Below are 15581 nucleotides of genomic sequence, written 5' to 3'. Positions count from 1 at the left end.
AGCCGATCGGCAGACCTTTTTCGGTCATGTCCCTTCAACAGAAGCCAGCTTAACTGCCGGCTTCTGTAGGATGGACTTGAGTACACACAGGCCATTGATCTACAAGAACATCCAGATCCTTTTCCACCGTTGACTTCCCAGCTCTGTTACTTGAATGAATGATGCATGGGTATTCTTAGCTCCCCAGTGCATAACTTTACAATTTTAAACAATAAACCTCATTTGCCAAATAGTCGCCAAATTAAATTGTGCATTGAGGTTGGCTTGTAAGTTGACATCCTGTAAGGACATAATTTCACTGTATCGCTTGGTATCATCTGCAAAGACTGAAATTGTACTTTTAATCCCAGATTCTATATCATTTATAAATAAGTTAAATAGTAAGGGTCCCAACACAGAATTTTGAGGTACACCACCTTGAACCATTGAGAGTATAAATCATTAATCACTACTCTCTGAATATGGCCTTTTATTTATTAAGTGCCATTAACTTGAGTCCTAGTCTTAGCGACTTGATAAATTGGAGCTATAAAAACAAAGTTGGCTTTGTTCGTGTGAGATCCCCCCGCTGTCATCCCTACAGCTGTATTCAATATGTCCAACCACCTAGTAGTCAGTCTCCCTCTTCACCTGGTTCCTCCGATCTTTCTAAACATTATTTACTTCTCCAGGGATCTATCTCTCGCCTAATAGTGTGACCAAAATATGACACTCAACTTCATGATTTGGGCTTCTATTGACATAGCCGGTTTGATTTCTTCCAAAATCAATCTATTCGTTTTATTGGCTGTTCATAGCTCGCATAAAATACTTCTCCAGCACCAAAGCTCAAATGAGTCAATCTTTTTTCTATCCTGTCTCCATAGTGTCCAGCTTCTTAAACAAGGCATTACTACAAACAGCAGATTCAGTCACCCTGAAACGCAGAGTACCCATTCGCATTAAAAACTCTGGATGGTTTAATGGCACTCTTACTCTACTGAAGCAGGAATGCAGAAGAGCTGAAAGAGCATGGAGAAGAAATTCTACAAAGGAAAATCTCACAAACTACAAAACATTGACAATTAAATACCACAAAGCAATCTTCAAAGCAAAAAAAGAACATTTCGCTAACACCATCTCAAAAGCCTTAAACCGCCCTCGCAAACTTTTCAAACTAGTTGCCCAGATTATGAACCCTACCTGTCTAGAGCCCCCTGCAAACGAAACGCAAGATTTCTGCAACGAGTTATCGGATTTCTTAATCAACAAAATCGACAACATTCGAAAAATAATTCAACAAGAAAAAACAAACAATTTAATTCAACGAAAAGAAGAAATCAACTCGAACATCACACAATCACCAAATTTTGCGCTGATCCCGATCACTACTGACACCACCAAAAACATCAGAAGCCTCTGAGGCAGCACTTCACCCAATGACATCATTCCCACAAAACTCCTGAAAGTATGTTCCAACATCTTGGCTACCACTTTAACACATCTCGTAAATCAATCTTTCAAAGAAGGGATTGTTCTGACCGCCCTCAAGCAAGGCATTATCAAACCCCTTCTAAAGAAACCAAACCTCGACCCTGAAGACCCCAACCGCAGACCGATAACAAGCCTGAACACTATCTCCAAAATGATTGAGAAAGCAGTATTGGAACTGGTATTGTAACTATTGGACCCATGTCAGTCAGGTTTCCGCCCAGGCCATGACACAGAAATGGCACTTCTCAAAATATGGGACAACGCCATGGAAGCAGCAGATGAAGGTGAATCATGTCTCCTGGTACTTCTGGACCTCAGTGCAGCATTCAATAGCATTCGACACAGTGGACCACAATACTCTGCTCATATGCCTCAAAGAAGTAACAGGAGTCACAGATTCCGACCTACCATGGTTCGCATCCTTCTTAGGTAATCGGAAACAGACAGTGAAACTAGGAGCCTTCACCTCTGAAACTCTGAAAATGTTGTATGGAGTCCCTCAAGGATCAACCCTGTCTCCCGTGCTCTTCAACATCTACATCCATCCTCTCCTCAAAATCATCAGGAAAACGGACCTATGCTTTTACTCATATGCAGATAACACTCAACTCTACTATCGCATCATCGTTCAAAATTATCAATACCAAGACCTAGAAAAAGGCCTCACATTGATAGATGACTGGATGACCACGAGCTCCCTCAAACTCAATGGATCCAAAACAGAGCTTCTTCTCCTCAATGCAAACAGAAATACAAAAATGAAGACCCTTCAGACACCACACACCATCCTTGGACAGACCATCTTCCCAAGTACCAAAGCCAAAAGTCTCTGAGTCATCTTTGACTCAGAAATGTCGATGGATGCACAAATAGGATCAGTAGTTAGTGGATCTCACCATCTTCTCCACCTGTTACGTAGACTTATCCCCTTCATTCCAGAAAAAGAGTAATCAGTAGTAGTCGGAACAATCATCAATTCCCGACTCGACTACGCAGGACTACCCAAATACCAGATTGCACGCTTTTCAAGTCGTCCAAAACACGGCAGCAAGACTAGTCACAAGAAAAAACCCTTGGGAATCCATCTCCCCATCCCTTAGGACCCTACACTGGCTAACCATAAAGGATCGGATCACGTACAAGACCCTCTGCCTCACCCACAAATGCACACAAGGAAACGCCCCTCAATAATTATGGGACAAAATAAAACATTACACACCTAATCACAACCTCCAATCAACTAACCAAAACCTCTTCCTCATCCTGAAATCCTGCTACAAAGGGAGAACGAAGATTCTCAGTCCAAGGACCATGGCTATGGAACACTCTACCCACTAACATCTGCATGGAAGAAAACCATCGGGCCTTCAGAAAAAAACTCAAGACCCACCTCTTCTAAAGAACATGAAGCCCCGGAACGGATCAAGCGCCTTGAGGCAATTCAGTTCGCATTGTAGCACTATACAAATCATTCATTCATTCAGCTTCCACAACAGTAATTAGCAACTGAGAAAATGAGTGCATAGGCAAGTCTGATCTTCGTTTTTCTGTGCATTAAAGCAGAGGGCCACTCTAAAAAAAATTACATAAAATTGTTCCTAAAAATCTGAATATATATATATATATATATATATATATATATATATATATATATATATATAGCTTACCAGAAAAGGCTGTTGCTAGGCAGATCGTCCTAATCTGCCACTTCCTACACCGCGGTGATCTTCAATCTTCTCCTCCTCGTGCTGTATTCTGGGGAATGGGGTGCGCTGTGTTCTGGGAACTGTGTGTGTCCCAGAACACAGCCGGCCATTCACAAAGCGCTGCGCAAATCGCGCATGCGCAGTAGGAAATGGGCAGTGAAGCCGTAAGGCTCCACTGCCTGTTCCCCTTAGTTAGAATGGCTGCACTGTACCCAAGAGCTGAGGGAGGGGTCGACCACGGGTGGCCGAAATCGCGGGCACCCTGGACAGGTAAGTTTGCTTATTAAAAGTCAGCAGCTACAGTGTTTGTTTTCAGCTTGCCCACCACTTTAAATACTTTGTTGAGAGTCTTTATTGTGTAGCTACCAAGTGCTATTCTGTGGAATATTTTGTCACTGCTAGTTGCTTTCTTGCTTATGAGAGAGCCCAGGAGATTAAAATGCTTTACAACTTCTATTCTGTCACTGTCAAGCTCAAAATTGTCATCATTTTCTATGTTCATGAACTTTGTCTTGTTTATTTTCAGTTCTAATCCCAATGTTATGATTTTCGGCTTCAGCTTTTCTCAGTAGATACAGCATGTCTTCTTGCTGCCGGTGAGGAGCGTTGTGTCGTCTGCATAGCTTTTGTTTCAGCCACGCTAGATGGCGCCAAACACTAAGCTATAGAACTGTCCATGTACTTTCATTATAATTGCTAATACACATCAGAAGACAAGGATACCAGCACTACACACTCCCCCTACTTGGTCTCTTTGGTCCCGAATAAAATTCAAACTCTGGACTCTATCCTGTATTCTTGTCGCTATACAGTTACACAATACAGACAGAGGAGCTTCCCACCAGTTCACTTGTGATGGGGAGCTGTCCTGTGCACTCACAACTGACTTCATAGTGTCCGGTACAGATGTGTCAAGGGGTGAGCTGGGGTTGTCCCTCACCGAATCAGAAGTAGAGGGACCAGGCATTTCAGAGTTTCTTTTGCTAGTATGTCGAGTTGCTTCAGAGCATTCACCCAGTGTATCATAATTCAGTCTCTTTGGTGGGCAAATGTCTCTCTTTTCTCTTTGCCTTTTTGGTGTATCCACTATTCTTGAACAAGTATCCTCATTTCTCACTTCAGATACTGGTGATGGGGAGTATACAGGAGTATTTTGATCTTCTGCCTGCTGTGTTATTGGCACAAATTCTGGGGCCTCTGCCCTAAGAGTCCCATTATTATCTTCTCCTGTCTTTGGGGAAACATCAACTTTAGTCTCTGTTGTCTCAGGTGGCCACAACCAGCTCATCTCCATTCCCTCATCCTCATCTCCAGAGGGGGCAGGCTGAAACTTAGTTACTGGTCTGAGCACAGCAGTAGACGTGGAGGGTAGATCCTCTTCTGGACTTATCCTGACTGCTTCTGTGAGGGGTAAGAGATGATTTTGATGCCAGGTTTTCACTGGCCCTGTGTTTCCTTCTGGCTTGATTTCATACACTGGGAGTCCTGGGAGCTTTCTACACACAACATATGGCTGTGATCTCCAGCAATCAGCCAACTTATGTTTGACTGGGATGCCCAAATTCCTTAGTAGGACATGGTCACTTGGTTGAAGATCCTGAACTGTATTTTCTCTGATATTCGAAGTGGCTTGAGCTTGCTCATAAGCTATTTTCAGGTTCCTCCGCAGTCTGTCCACATACTCTGGATGAGAGGTCTCTGATATGTGGTCCAGGGAGGTCCCTAAGGCTATATCGACTGGTATATATATATATATATATATATATATATGTGCTCCCCCTACTTTTATAGCTATGCGTGAGATCTCACTTAAAGTACTCAGTCTTTATCTTCTGATCTTCGGTAGCAATGATAACTCCTTTTAAATTTGTAATCCAAAGTTAAAGCAGTTAAAGTTGAATTACCATGGACCTGGTCTTCCGATGCTCAAACCAGTGTCTCTGGATCCTCTCAATCTGATCACTTTCTCTCTGGTACTTCAGGTCACTCACACAACCGAGCAGGGTTGCCTTCCGCAAGGAAAGTAGGCCGCTTCCTCTGGGAGGCCTCCTCACAGGCAGGCCATGTGTTCCCAAGAGACCTAAAATGGCCACTCAGGGTCCTTTTATCTCCTAACCAGCATGCAATGCAAGAGAGGGTGTCCATATTTGGCCGCTAGATGGCGCCAAACACTAAGCTATAGAACCGTCCGTAGACTTTCATTATAATTGCTAATACACATCAGAAGACAAGGATACCAGCGCTACACATACATGTACACACACACACACACACACACACACACACACACACACACACACACACACATACATGCACACACACTGACATAAATAAACATAAATAAAAATAAATACAGAAAGCCCTATAAAAATGACAGTACTTTACCTTATCTCTTCCTGCTGGGTATTGCACTGTTGGGGGAGGCAGAGAGCACGGCACACAATGTGCTTTCACTTTAGGTGTAAGAAGTGACCAGCGCCGATTTACAGTTTGGCTGAGGATCGGGGAGCTTGGTCTCAGCCCCTCTTGCCACTCCTCCTATCTAGGCATACAGGGAGCCCGCATGGACCCCCTACAGCCTGCGACCCCTACCCTGCCTGATATCATGGTGTATTGGAAACCAGTCAGTTTTTCCATATTCAGTTCCTTACTGTGGATTCTTGATTTTTGTAGAGGCTTTTAATCAACTGTGTTATGTGTTTTGGTATTCCCACTTGAGTCCTCCATAGTCAATGGAGCAATATTATACAGTCTTTTCTATTCTTTGCTTTTCTCTAATATCCATCTAACATTGGCAATAGTGTTTACTATTTCTTGGAATTCTCTGAACCCAGCCTAAGATTCAGGTAGTTCTCGCTTAATGTATGATTGTATTTTTTGTATAATTTTAAGTAGTACTTTGCTGGCATGTGTAATTTAATGCAATGTTTTGTAGTCGTTGCAATCTTTAGCATCACTTTTCTACAACATAGGAATGAGTAGTGATGTTATCCAGTTGGTTGGCCATGGTTTTTCCTTCCAGATCTGAAGACACTAGTAAGGGCTGTGATAGCATCTTCGGAGCTATGATTAGCTTAACTATGATAAATAATCATAGGCACCTTCCGAGTCTAAGCCCCGTACACACGGTCGGAAATTCCGACAACAAAATTCGTCTGATTTTTTTCCGATGGATTTTGTCCTAAACTTGTGTTGCGTACACACGGTCGGACAAAGTTGTCGGAAAAGCCGATTGTTCGGAACGTGATGACGTTCATTCGTTATGACGGGACTAGGTTGAGGCTAGCTTTGGTCTCGTAATTTGATCTGAGCATGCATGGCACTTTGTCCCATCGTAATTCTCTACAAATGATGGGAAAACGTCAGATTGGATTTTGTTGTCGGAAAATTTGAGATCCTGCTCTAAAATTTTTTCCGTCTGAATTTCCAACGGAAAAAGTCCGATAGAGCCCACACACAATCGGATTTTCCGACGATATAATCCAATCGGACATTTTCCATCGGAATTTCCGACCGTGTGTACAAGGCAAATGATTAACTCAGTTGGAATACCACCGATACCTGGTGACTTGTTCGATAAAGCTTTAATTGCTGCTTCTTCCTTTAGAATATCTGGATTGTCTTTGGTGTCACTTCTGGTTCATTTTACATAGTTAGTCTGATTGAAAAAAAAGACACAAGTCCTTCCAAAAAAATAACAATCCTATAAAAACAATCCTATACCCACAGTTGATCCAAAGGAATAAAAAAAAACAAAGCATGATCCAATTTGCTCTAGAAGGTGAAAAATTCCTTCCTGATCCCCCAAGAGGCAATCAGATATTTCCTGGATCAACTTTACCTATAAATATTGGTATCCAGTATTATATTAGTGGTGGCTAATCCATACAGGGCGCAGGGGCACTGCTCCCCTAATCCATGCACCTAGACCCTAATCTACATGCAGGGTGCTGAACGTATGGATTCCAATGGGGTTTTTTTTAAGCACATGATTAGAGCCTGAGGCTCTAATTGGCTTCAAAAAAAGGGTGTGCTCGGGGTGCAGAACACTGCATCCTGAGCCCACACAGTTGTGTGACAATAGCAAATGAATATTCGGTATTGTCTTCATGATTCTCCTCCCAGCCAATCAGGAAGTGGGTCCTGAGACCCATCACCTTATTGGCCGAGAGGAGAAGCGATACTATTGGTTGCAGAGGAGGAGGAGGGAGGAGACACAGGGGAAGCCACCGCAAAGCCCAGGAGGAGGAGAATCAAGGTGAAGCTGCCACCCGGAGGAAGCAATACCCATGACTTAGATGGGGTAAATGCGGCACTGGTGAGTGACTTACCGACAGGGGGGGGGGTGGCGGCAGGTGGATTGTTTTCTACCCCCCAAAAAAATATATCACCAGTGTAGTGAGTTATATTATGTACATTTAGGAAAGAATACAGGCTTTTTTTTTCAAGAAATCTACTGAGCTTGCCAGAAGCAGCTCTTACTGTGAAGAAGCCTTTATGTATTTGAAGATCAAATCTCCTTTCCTCCCGTAAAGAGTGCCCCCTTGTCCTCTGTGAATAATTCAACACCAAGTTCACTATATGGACTACTTATTTATTTATACATGTTGCTCATATCCCCCCTTAAGGGGAGTATAGACTGATCGTGTTTTCCCAGTACAGAGGAACACCGATCTGTCACCTCCCCCAGTAAGTCCCCTCCGCCCACAGTTAGAATCACTCCCTAGGTAACACATTTAACCCCTTGATCACCCCCTAGTGTTAACCTCTTCCCTGCCAGTGACATTTATACATTAATCAGTGCATTTTTATAAAATGATGATCAAAAATTGCTTTAACACTAAAAAGAAAGAACAATAATATAATTACTTAAATACAAGCTACAGTGAATGACTAGCCGTCCAGCTATAAAGGGTCCCAACCCTGACCACTCCCCCTAGCCCCTCCCCTACAGATGTCCCCAGGGAGGGTAACCCCCACCCTAACAACGCTCAACCAACATACCATGCGCACCAAGCAAGGCAGGATAGATGCTCCCAGGTGCCAAAAAACAGCCAAAAAAAAAAATGGTATATAATATATAAGGTAGTAAGCTCAATTAATTTATTTTTAATCGAAAATAATTAATTATATATACATCTCTATACATACCAAAAATCTATTATAAATTAGGATAAACGGGGCACTGATCAAACAAAATGTTAATAAGGAAGTCAGATGGTGCAATTATGAAGACAACCAGACAAGGCTGAAAAAAACAAAAAAGAGATAGTTTAATACATAGAATACTGAAAAGATGTGTATCACAAAAATAGATTGTGTGAAAGAATAAATAAAATTAATTAAATAAAAAACCCACCCTAAATTCAAGTAGTAAAGCGCCAAAGTATACGTCAAAGTGAATAATCACTTGCCAGGAAAACACTGTGTGAGCCCAAGCCGATAATCACACATCCATGGAGCCTGTATTAAAAAATAGAAAAAAGCAACATAAGCTAAGCAACGTATCTTCAGCAACAAGGATAGAGAGTAAAACAACCAGAGACAGATTGTGACTGAGATAAGAGCCAGACTAAGCGACAAGCATAATAGTGTCAAAATGTAGCCACTGTGGCCAAATGTAACAAAACACTAAATACCTTTAAAACGTCATGCAGTGTAACAGCGCCCCGACAGCCAACAGGAAAAGCTTATCAATCTATCCACTTATAGAGCCCCCCACCTTATTGACAAAAGGGTTAGCCAATCAGGAGCAGACACAAAGCGACCAACACACCAATCCTGTTTTTAGTGCATAGCCTACAAGTGCCATAATGCCTGCTGCAGGGACGACATATAGTGCTAACATAACCGCAGTACATTGGTCAGACATGGGTGTAGCAAAGCCATTAGAGCATTGGAACAAGCCAGTGTTCAGTGAGATGGAAGGTAAAGAATGTTAAAGCTGCAACAGGGGCTATATGAACCGAGAAATGGGCTGGCTGTGAACAAACCGACAGCCCCCGGGTGTCCATACAGCCACAGACTGCATAAGCAATAGCAATCAGGCACCCAGAAAGCAATCCATCAGGCATCACTGACACAAATAAATATCCTAAGATAAATCCCTGTAAGTAGTAGAATTGCTGGGTGAAAAAGAGACAGAAGCCACATTAGCTACATCAGGCTCATCATTCTCAGCCCGGGGTATATTAGAGGAAGCAGATTTGGTGGATGGTTTATTAAACTGATTCTGATTCTATTTATAAGCATAACCATTTGCATGGGCAGTTTTATCACAAAGAAACTTATTTTCTTTCGTGTTAATAATGCCTAGCATGTATGCCTCCAGATGTACCCGCAGATCTTTTTCACACTGGGTGAATCTGGTGGAAGACACGCTGCCTTATATATTATATACCATTTTTTGTAGTACTCCACTTCAAGCCCCCTGCAGCCACCTTGTATTGGCTGTGTTTGTTGGCTGTTTTTTGGTGCCTGGGAGCATCTATCCTGCCTTTCATGGTACGCTGGTTGAGCGTTGTTAGGGTGGGAGTTACCCTCCCTGGGGACATCTGTAGGGGGGGGCTAGGAGGAGGAATGGTCAGGGTTGGGACTCTTTATAGCCGGACAGATAGTTACTCACTGTAGCTTGTATTTAAGTAATTATATTATTGTTCTTTCTTTTTAGTGTTAAAGCAATTTTTGATTATCATTTTATCTTACACCCCCCAATGAAGCCAATGTTTTGTCGAAACTAGTAGGGAAGAAGTTGGCCTGCTACCTACCATCTTTTCAGCTGGGCATCAAAATTTACTATTGATATGTGATTATTACTCTGTATTGATGGCTCCTTTTTTAAGTCATATTTCGTATATTTTTGTATAAATAAAAGTTTTCTTTATAAAAGTATTTGCTGATTTATTTGTGGCACCGTGATAATCCCTTCCTTGTTGCTCCAAATTGTACCTAATTACCAGGATAAGGTGCCTTATTATACTAATATACTATTAAGGACATACCAGACACATCCTTCCTTGTTTCATGATCTAGGTGTTGAACGCACCATTTACTCGTGTCTGGTTGCCCCTATAGATATACAATTACATACTATTGTGTATACGTTTCTTTTTTTGTAGTTTTGTTTTATATACTTTTTTCTGTTATTTTGTTTTGTTATTTTTATTAATATGTAATTAAAATTAAACATGTCTTCTTTTCAAAAAATTTTTTTTACAGCTATAAGGACATTAAGCTGAACATTTTTCTGTTTAAATTTGTAAATAGCAGTTGATATGGCTGATTTCTGTGGTGAGGCCTGGGATGGCCTTATGACGAAGATCCAATCATCTCAAAGTGAGGCAAATATTTCTGATACGGATTTAGACCAGGCATTTATGAGATTGCAATGACTACTGGAGAAAAAGGTGTGAATCTATTGGCACAAGTGCTATTTTGAAAAATACTCAGAGAATTCTATTGTCCCTTGGGGGCTTAGAATTCAGATATTTCCTAATATCAGAAAAATAAACGACTCTCTTAAACAATCATGGGAGCACAATCTCCAAACGTGCTCCTTTGACATGATTTCGATATTATGCAAACAATATGAGTCTGAACTCAGTCAACTTGATTTACAAATGAACAGTTGGTATCAGGAACACACTTTAAGCGTGTCTTCCACCAGATTCACCAAGTGTGAAAAAGATCTGCGGGTGCATCTGGAGGCATACACGCTAGGCATTATTAACACGAAAGAAAATAAGTTTGTTCATGATAAAACTGCCCATGCAAATGGTTATGCTTATAAATGGAATCAGAATCAGTTTAATAAAATATCCACCAAATCTGCTTCCTCTAATATACCCCAAGCTGAGAATGATGAGCCTGATGTAGCTAATGTGGCTTCTGTCTCTTTTTCACCCAGCAATTCTACTACTTACAGGGATTTATCTCAGCATAGGACTTCCAAGAAAAGAAAGGGGGATCGTACCTCATCCTCTACGGGTTCCCTCCACCGCACTTTTGGACCTTTTTTTACTCGTCGGCCATCGCTAGGTTATACTCACCTCACCAAGGCACAATTGACTACCCCTTTTTCTGCTCCTGGTAGACCCTCTTCGTCTATTCCCTCTGTATCCCATTCACATATGCACTCTCTACCGGGCACCACCACTCCTATTCCCCCACCAGTTTCTCCCTCCCTAACTCATTGGGTTAGTGAGCCCACTTTATCCTCCTTGTTCCCTACCAGCGCTCAATCCATTGATCCCAAATTGGCACCTATCTTTTTTAGGGAAAAATCAAGATCAGATAATGAGTCCTGCATTACCTCCACCACTACCAATCAGAGAAATTTAGGATTGGAGGTTATTAATCTTTCCTCGGTCCCATTATCTGCTGAACAAGTTGAAGTGTTGAAACTTGGACTTACCTTTTGTCCCACTGTGGACCTTGATAGATTTCAGTTTATTAAGGACATACATTTGTTTGCTCGATGATTATTATTCAAGGTCATCTATGACAAACCTTCGCCTACAGCACCCTCTGAGTCTTCTTTTCCGGAATTTTCAGAAGCTGACTTACAGGACATGGATGAACTTATGTTATGGGAGGAAGGACACACAGAGGACTGCAACCTGCCTGGCTTTGTTTCGCCTGGTGTGGTTGCTCCTGTGTCCTTTCCCCCTCCACTCTCTTTTAAACCTAAGTCTCGCACATTTCCACTACTTCAGGCCAACTCCAACTTGTGGACCTTTGTTCAACAAACAACCTTTGAAATTAAAAACTTGGACTTGGTTGACTTACATTTGCATAATTTGCCTTTGAGACATCGTAAAGCTCTTAAAGATCTTCAATGTCATCCTGAGTTAGTCATTAAACCAGCCGACAAGGGCGGCAATGTCGTTGTCATGGATGTTCGGGCGTATGAACATATGTGCCTTGACATCCTTGGCAATAGGCATTGGTATCACCCTATCTTCAAGACTCTAATTGAAAACTACACCTCTGAGTATTATAACTTAATTTTCAAAGCCTATCAATCGGGTATGATTGATTTGAATACCTGGAATTACTTAAATGTCAAAGAGCCAAAAATGCCTACCTTTTATTCACTTCCAAAGGTACATAAGTCATTGCAACACCCTCCAGGGCGACCTATTATCTCTGGTTGTCAGAATTTAATTGAAAACGCTACCGCTTTGGTGGATAAATATCTTAATCCACATGCTACCACACTTTTTTCTTATGTTCAAGACACTATTGATTTATTATGCATTATTGATGTTAAACAGATTCCTCCTAACACTTGGCTGGTAGCTCTTGATGTCGAGAGCTTATATACTTCCATCCCCCCATGCCAAAGGTCTGGAGGTTATCAGAAACCAACTAAATGAACATGGATCAAAATTTAGCTCATATATCCAGTTCGTTCTTCAGCTGTTGCAGTTCATCTTAACAAGAAATGTATTCATGTTTGGCCCCTCCCACTTCCTCCAGGTGCAAGGTGTGACTATGGGGACCAAATGTGCCCCTTCATATGCCAACTTGTACCTGGGGGGGTGGGAGAGGGATCTATTTTCGGATGGTTCCTTATCTGAACTACTTCAGCATGTCATAGCATGGCATAGATGTATTGATGACATTATTATATTCTGGACTGGCACAGCTGATTGACCGACTGGCTATTAATGCCTACAATCTCACCTTTACTATGGAATGCAGTCAGTCCAGGATTAATTTTCTGGATTTACAGATTCATGTGGGTCCTGATGGAATCCTACATTCATCTCTATACCGTAAACCTTCTGCAGGTAACACTATTTTACGTGCTAAAAGTGCACATCCACAGTCTTTACTGGATAGTATTCCCTATAGTCAATTTCTATGGATTAGGAGGGATTGCACTCTGGATGAGGACTTTTATCAGGCTTCCAAAGATTTATATGATAGACTCTTGGAAAGAGGATATAGTCGATCCTTGTCGAAACGAGCTTTCAACAGAGTCGTTAAACTTAATAGGCGAGACCTTGTTCATTCTAAGAAATCTTCTAAACTTGATCAATCAGTCCGTGTTGTCACACAATTTTCTAAACAACACGTTCAGATGAGAACCATTCTTAAAAAATGTTGGCCTTTATTGACCGCTGACAACACTATCAAGAAATATGTCAAATCCTATCCAGAAATTACTTATCGATGAGAGTCCTCTATGAGGGACCGTTTAGTGTCAAGCCATCACGCACGTAAAGGGTCGACCAATGATTCTGAATTTGGAACTTTTTCTTGTGGTCACTGCGTAATTTGTCCACTTATTACTAATTCTAGAGATACTGATCTTCCCAATGGTAAAAGCCATACGGTAAAACACAGGATTACTTGTAATACTGTTGGTATTGTCTATCTAGCAATTTGTATTTGCAGTTGCTTTTACGTCGGTAAGACGACAAGACCATTTTCGAAACTTATAAAAGATCATATTAAGCCATGATACAAAAGACTTACCACCACAGCCCTTAATAGGCATATCGCCAATCAACATGACTATGACCCTTATTGTGTTTTTTTCGCCACATTGGAGCATGTTACTTTACATGCTCGAGGTGGCGGCATTGATGTTACATTATTACAGCTTGAGACAAAATGGATCCATAACCTAGATGCTATTACATATCCAGGACTCAACGAATATATTGGCTTTAAATCTTTTCTATAGATGTGCTTGTTACATTGTTTATTTTTGTAACTTTATACTAGGGTGGGTTTTATTTTGTCTTCTCTTTGATTGGTTGGCGTTTGCAGCTGTTGCAGCTTTAACATTCTTTGCCTTCCATCTCACTGAACACTGGCTTGTTCCAATGATCTAATGGCTTTGCTACACCCACGTCTGACCGCTGTACTGCGGTTATGTTATCCCTGCGCCAGGCATTATGGGGCTTGTAGGCTATGCACTGCAAATGGGATTGGTGTGTTGGTCGCTTTGTGTCCGCTCCAGATTGGCTAACCTTTTTGTCAATCGGGTGGGGGGCTTTATAAGTGGATATAATGATTAGCTTTTCCTGCTGGCTGTCGGGGCGCTGTTACACTGCATGACGTTTTAAAGGTATTTAGTGTTTTGTTACATTTGGCCACAGTTGCTACATTTTGACACTATTATGCTTGTCGCTTAGTCTGGCTCTTATCTCAGTCACAATCTGGCTCTGGCTGTTTTACTCTCTATCCTTGTTGCTGAAGGTATGTTGCTTGGCTTATGTTGCTTTTTGCTATTTTTTAATACAGGCTAAATGTGTATCGGCTTGGGTTCACACAGTGTTTATTCACTTTGACGTATACTTTGGCGCTTTACAGTGCCATATACTACTTGAATTTAGGGTGGGTTTTTTATTTAATTCATTTTATTTATTCTTTCACACAATCTATTTTTGTGATCCACATCTTTTTAGTATTTTATGTATTAAACTATCTCTTTTTTGTTTTATTCAGCCTTGTCTGGCTGTCTTCATAATTGCACCATCTGACTTCCTTAGAGCTAATTAACATTTTGTTTGATCAGTGCCCCGTTTATCCTAATTTATAATTGATTTTTGGTATGTATAGAGTTGTATATATAATTAATTATTTTCGATTAAAAATAAAATTAATTGCACTTACTGCCTTATATATTATATACCATTTTTTGACTTTTTTTTCTTTAGTTTTTATAGTACTCCACTTCAAGCCCCCTGCAACCACCTTGTATTGGCTGTGTTTGTTGGCTGTTTTTTGGCGCCTGGGAGCATCTATCCTGCCTTGCTTGGTGCGCATGGTATGTTGGTTGAGCGTTGTTAGGGTGGGGGTTACCCTCCCTGGGGACATCTGTAGGGGAGGGGCTAGGAGGAGGAGTGGTCAGGGTTGGGACCCTTTATAGCCGGACAGCTAGTCACTCACTGTAGCTTGTATTTAAGTAATTATATTATTGTTCTTTCTTTTTAGTGTTAAAGCAATTTTTGATCATCATTTTAGCTCTCCCCCTGATGAAGCCAATGTTTTGGCGAAACTAGTAGGGAAGAAATTGGCCTGCTACATACCGTCTTTTCAGCTGGTCATCAAAATTTGTTTTACTATTGATATGTGATTATTACTCTGTATTGATGGCTCCCTTTTTAAATCACATTTTGTATATGTAGCGCCGGCTCTTGAAGAGCACGTGCTATGTGTTTTTAAAATTTAAGGTTACACCTGAACTGCAGTTTGGTTTGGGTACAATTGTCTAAATTTGGACTTCAGCATCAGTCTGACTGGCCTATGAGATGTTCAGCCTGACCACAGGGGGCACTGTCTCTTTTTGCAAGCATGGAACTATGGTCTGGTCGGGTGTTTAAGTTACTCTCTCTCTGAGCCCGCCCAGTGGAAGTGGCGCTCTTGCTGTACTTTCTGGGAGAG

At 41.3% G+C, this 15581-nt stretch overlaps 1 protein-coding gene and 1 long non-coding RNA gene across 3 annotated transcripts in view; one reads left to right on the top strand and one right to left on the bottom strand.

The window, feature by feature from the left end:
* Positions 1-15581, top strand: part of ARHGEF18 (Rho/Rac guanine nucleotide exchange factor 18) — a 569373-nt gene that overhangs the window by 82745 nt on the left and 471047 nt on the right. The window lies entirely within an intron of this gene.
* LOC143976081 (uncharacterized) lies at positions 8269-8794 on the bottom strand. Its single transcript, XR_013272497.1, has 2 exons — positions 8539-8794; positions 8269-8427 (listed from the first exon to the last, which is right to left on the bottom strand). It is a non-coding gene; the product is annotated as an uncharacterized LOC143976081 (long non-coding RNA).

The sequence above is a fragment of the Lithobates pipiens genome, unplaced genomic scaffold (assembly GCF_037356315.1).
Source record: "Lithobates pipiens isolate NorthernLeopardFrog02 unplaced genomic scaffold, aLitPip1_a1.2 Scaffold_13, whole genome shotgun sequence".
Lineage (NCBI taxonomy): Eukaryota > Metazoa > Chordata > Amphibia > Anura > Ranidae > Lithobates > Lithobates pipiens.
The sequence above is the reverse complement of the archived record's forward strand: the minus strand, read 5'-3'. Positions and strand labels throughout refer to the sequence as shown.